The following is a 6,000-nucleotide window of genomic DNA, read 5'->3' as shown; positions in this document are numbered from 1 at the left end:
CCTAATTGTGACAAACTATATAAGCATCTTATTCTTGTAAAAAATCGGCCACTATGTATGCATGAAGAGGGCTAGTCGATTTCATGAAGTGTTCATTTCTCTCTAAGTTATTCCAAGTGCATTTGATGTTGTGTGAACCATTTGAGGTGTCACACTTGGGGCACTCAACTCTTAAGCATCAAGGAATCAAGCTACATTAAAAGGTATGTATGCTAACTTGTTTTATTACCTAAGTATCAAAGTTTGTATGCTAGATACCTTGGAATATTCATATTTGCATGTATAATAGAGAAAACATAGATCCAAGGTATTTAGGGTTGCATGTACACTTATGAGTGTTAGAATGCTCAAAAACCAACAGTATGGGCCCGTACTACTGGAAGCAGAGGATCCGTACTCGAGTCAAGGAAGGCTAAGATGGAAACAGGGAACTTATAGAATGTGCGAAACCTCTCAAGGTGATGTATGATCGTGACAATTATGTGTTTTGTTTTAGAATGGTGGTGACGCGATGTAACATCCCGACTCCTAGGTATTTAATTTTTACATCTTTTGCATTCATTTGAGAAGGTATACTCGACAAGTTGATGCCCTAACTCGTCAAGTAGGAACGATGTTGGCCGCATGTTTTAAGTGACCAACTTGACGAGTTCGTGGACCGACTCGACGTGTTGGAGCTGGAGGATGAAACCCTAATTTACGGGGTTTTACACCCTATTTAAAGGGTCATTAGCCTCCCTTACAGCCCCCTTTGAGCTCAGAAACCCTAAATCGCGTTTTCTCTCCATATTTGTGTGTTGTTAAGCTTGGAAGGTGGATCTTGGTGAGAGGAGCTTGAAGATTAAGAAGCTTTAAGCAAGGAACAGTTGAGGATCCGAACTCTACTCCATTTTAGCATAACTTGAAGGTAAAGAGTAGTTACCTTGAACTTCCTTTCGTCTAGATCTCTTCATGCTTGAGATTAGGGCCATTTTAGCTTGATTGGTGCTTCATTTCGGGTATTGAGCATGATATGAAGTTTCAACTTCAGATATAGGCTCATCTTGGTTCTTATAGTCATAAAGCTTCAGCCTTTAGCAAGATAATGCCTTTTCCTCACCTAGAACCTCTTATCTAGCTTGATTTTGGCCATTAGCACCTTGCATATACGTAAAGTTTGCAACTTTACGTAGGAAGTATGCTCTAGGAACTCAAATCAGCCATATGGAGCCTTGGGGTGGCTTAAAAACATCTAAATGGAGAATGGACTGAAGAGTCTCGACGAGTTGAATGGCCAACTCGGCGAGTCTGATGAAGATTAGCCTTGAGGGTTTTCGCATGAACTCGACAAGTCAGAAGGATGACTCGACGAGTCAGTTAGGGTTTCCCCGACTGTTGGACACGCTTGTACTCGACGAGTTGTATGGAAACTCCGCGAGTCAACCAGGGTTTTGTGAGTTTCGAAGGAACTCGACGAGTCAGCTCATGTACTCGACGAGTTGGGTCAACATGGACTGTTGACCTTGACCGTTGACTTTGACTTTGACCAATGGTTGACCGGTTTGACTTTTGAGGGCATTTTGGTAAATTGGAAATTTATGGAAATTGCCTTATGGTAATTATAGATGGTGATGTTTGTGGCTGTGGTTCGAGAGTTTGAGCTTATCATTTCAGTTCGACAGTTGTGAGGCGAGTTCTCCTCACTATACTAAGGGGTCTAAGGCACCAAGGTCGACCCATTGGATTGATATCCTCGTAGTTGTTGTTATGTTGAGTATGAGTTAGATATGCATGCTAGTTGGATATGCTAGTCTGGTAGGTCTGTAGGACTACCCGTGATACTGTTTGATTATTTGTATGTGCAATTATCTGTTATATGTAGACATATTATGTGGGATGGGTTGAGGTTGTACTGGTCTGTACGGTGGCCAACAAACCCTGCAGTATGCCAGATATAAGCTGAGGGCCGGGCAGGGCATGCCAGACTCATACTGAGGACTCAGGAGCATTCCAGATACGAGTTGAGGGCCGGGCAGGGCATGTCAGACTCGTACTGTGGGCTTGGTGGCAGGCCAGATGTGAGATGTGTGCTCGGAAGGCAAACTAGACTCACAATGTGGGCCCATGGGTAATCCAATCTGTAGAGTTGTGGTCCCATTACATGCTGTTATTTGTATATGTGCTATTTTTTGTGTAACGGTATATTGGGGCAACTCACTAAGCCTTCGAGCTTACATCTATTGATTATTGTTTCAGGTACATCCGATGATCGCGACAAGTCGAAGGCGTGATCATGCACCTCCTATGTTTTATGATTTGATTCTGGGATTCTTAAACAATTAAACCATTTTGAAAACAAGTTTTGTAATAATTATTGATTATGGAATGTTTTGAAAATTTTAAATTGGCTTGAATTTTTGGATGTTACATGCGACACGGAGCAGGAGGATCAGGGTCAGGATTAGGTTCAGGTTCAGGCTCGGGTGCGGGATCCGAGCCAGTCGATGACGGGTTACGCGAGTTCATCGCGTCTGAGATCACGAGAGGCATCCTTGAGGCGACCCCGATGAATTTCAGGTCGATCAAGGAGGGGATTGTTGAGCTGATGGAGGATCGCCTCAGAGCGTTCAGGAGCGACTTGGCATCTAGCTAGTCGGGTACGCGTACACTGTCCTTCAAGGACTTCAGGGGGAGTGGTGCGCCAGACTTTTATGGGGTGAAAGACCCGATCATGGCCAGGAGGTGCATAGCAAACATTGAGTCTGCACAGTTGACGAGCTTCTGCCCTGAGGGGTGGAAGGTTCGATTTGCTGCTGGATGTTTCAGGGAGAGGGCTAGAGACTGGTGGGAGGCATTCTGTGATTCATTGGGAGCCCCAGCCATTGAGGCTATGACCTGGGCGGTCTTTGTGTCCAGATTTCGAGCTGAGTTTGTGTCGGCTGTGGAGGTTCAACAGCTGGCCAGGGAGTTTCTGGATATGAGATAGACGATAGAGTCGGTGGCGAAGATTACCGCCAAGTTAAGGGAGAGGGCCTTATTGGTGCCTCAGTATGCAGGGGATGAGGAGATACGGAAGACCTGCTACCATGATATGTTGAGAGCTGACATCCGGGAACATGTCGGCTACTCAGCATGCCCGGCCCTGGATTCCATGATTGCCAGGGCAAGGGAGAGGGAGGTTGACTTGGATCACATCAGGAAGAGGAAGGCGGAGGATGGGCAGGTGACTGGGGTTTCAGGGAAGAAACCCAAGGTATTCGACTCTAGGTTGAGGGGCCAGCAGGGCTAGATCCGATGTAGGAAATGCGGCATGTCACATGAGAGGGTTTGTCGGACTATGGGATCGGGCTGCTATAAGTGTGGCAAGACTGGGCACTTTAGCAGGGATTGTACTGCCTCTACCCCCACCCTTCAGACATCAGAACTGATTTGCGTCCATTGCAATCAGAAAGGCCATATAAAGGCCAATTTACTGGGATTGACAGCGCCAGTAGCGACGCCAGCTCCAGCGACCCTGCAGATCACTGATGGCCGACAAGGCAAGACGGAGGCTCCAGTGGTGAAGAGCCGATCCTTCCAGTTGACTGCCGAGGAGGCACGCGCTACACTGAATGTGGTGACGGGTATGATTTCTTCTCCCTAAATTTTATTATCTGTCAGTAATGATGTTTATGTGTTATGTTTTATGGTTTTTTTAGGGTCGTTCCACGTGAACGGCATCCCAGTAGAGGTATTGTTTTATTCGGGGGGCTACCCGATCATTTGTTTCTCTTGCGCTCAACAAGAGGTTTCCTGAGTCTGCGGGCATGTTGGATTGCCCTTTAGAGGTCGAGATTGCGGACGACCGATTGGTTCGAGCATCCGAGGTCTTTTCAGAGATTGCGTGTTGAGGATGTATGGCGAGTGGTATCTCGTGGATTTGGTTCCCATTCCGTTACGTGGGAACAAGGTCATCATTGGTATAGACTGGTTGAGCCCTAATGGGGCGGTGATCTACTGCGAGCAGTAGATGGTTCGAGTCAGGATCCTATGTGGGGGAGAGCTGGTGGTTCAGGGCGAGAGACCGCAACGAGGACCAGCCTTGTGCTCAACAGCGAGGGCTAGGCGCTACCTTCAGCAAGGTTGCTCGGGGTACGTTTCCTATGTTATGGATACCCGAGAGGCAGGTAAGGCGACTGTGGATGATGTACCGATAGTGCGAGAGTACCTGGATGTATTTCCAGATTAGTTGCTTGGGATACCTCCGGAGAGGCAGGTAGAGTTCCGGATCGACCTAGTTCCTGGTGTGGCTTCGATAGCCAAGGCACCATATCGGTTGGTTCCTCCCGAGATGCAAGAGTTGTCTACACAGCTGCATGAGCTGTTAGACAAGGGATTCATTAGACCAAGCAGTTCACCCTGGGGAGCCCCGATCCTGTTTGTGAAGAAGAAGGACGGGTCGTATCGGATGTGTATGTTGGATTTGGTGTCTAAGCCCATAACTATATCTGGTTTGTACTTAACCCGATTGTAGCATGGTCATTTTGGGTTGCCTTCGCCAGTGCAATTTGATAGGATGGACTTTTGAGAATAAGGTTATTGGTGATTTATTAATATATTATAAGTATAATATATTAACTGAGAAATCATATTATTTAATTAGTATTGGCCAATAATTAATTTTGAATTAATTTTGTGATCAAAAGTGACTAATTAAATATAAGGGGTTGATTATGTAAATCATCCATTCTTATAGTGTGGGCCAAAGATCCATTAGGGTGGGCTAAGTGGTTCATGGATAGTTCATGGAGCTTTAACCCATGGAGCCTAAGGGAGATGGAAAGTCATGGCACATTAGGGTTACATGGATGAAACCCTAGCTTTGAGAAACACTATAAAAGAACCCCCTTAGTGACAAAATCAGTTACCCTATACACTTGTGTGTAAGCCGATTTTCTTAAGCTAACCTATTCTCTAAAGAGCCTCCTTTGCATCTTGGTGTTTGTAACACATTAGAGGCACAACATTTGAGCTGCTAAAGCTTCCAAGGTCAAGAACTACACAAGAGGTAAGCTATCTAACTAGTTATTATATTCAATTGTATGCTAGTTAAGTTATATGCTTTGGAAATTTGAAAATGCGTGTATAATTAGAGAAAACATAGTTCCAAAGCATTTAGGGTTGCATGTGCACCATAGGAGTGTTATAGTGCTTAAAACCAAACATGGTATCATATAGGATGGACTTTTGAGAATAAGGTTATTGGTGATTTATTAATATATAATAAGTATAATATATTAACTGAGAAATCATATTATTTAATTAGTATTGGCTAATAATTAATTTGGAATTAATTTTGTGATCAAAAGTGACTAATTAAATCTAAGGGGTTGATTATGTAAATCATCTATTCTTATAGTGTGGGCCAAAGATCCATTAGGGTGGGCTAAGTGGTTCATGGATAGTCCATGGAGCTTTAACCCATGGAGCCTAAGGGAGATGGAAAGTCATGGCACATTAGGGTTACATGGATGAAACCCTAGCTTTGAGAAACACTATAAAAGAACCTCCCCTAGTGACAAAATCGGTTACCCTTTACACTTGTGTGTGTGGGCCGATTTTCTTAAGCTAACCTATTCTCTAAAGAGCCTCCTTTGCATCTTGGTGTTTGTAACACATTAGAGGAACAACATTTGACGTGGTAAAGCTTCCAAGGTCAAGAACTACACAAGAGGTAAGATATCTAACTAGCTATTATATTCAATTGTATGCTAGTTAAGTTATATGCTTTGGAAATTTGAAAATGCATGTATAATTAGAGAAAACATAGTTCCAAATCATTTAGGGTTGCATGTGCACCATAGGAGTGTTATAGTGCTTAAAACCCAACAGTGTATAAATTACCGGGAACTGAACAAGGAAATGGTGAAGAACCGTTACCCACTCCCGAGGATTGATGATCTCTTCGACTAGCTTCAGGGGGCATCTTGGTTTTCCAATATTGACTTGCGTTCAGGCTACCATCAGATGAGGGTCAGATAG

Source organism: Lactuca virosa, chromosome 1, assembly GCF_052849685.1.
Source record: "Lactuca virosa cultivar CGN04683 chromosome 1, Lactuca_virosa_CGN04683_v6, whole genome shotgun sequence".
Taxonomy (NCBI): Eukaryota; Viridiplantae; Streptophyta; class Magnoliopsida; order Asterales; family Asteraceae; genus Lactuca; species Lactuca virosa.
Note: the sequence above shows the minus strand (reverse complement) of the source record.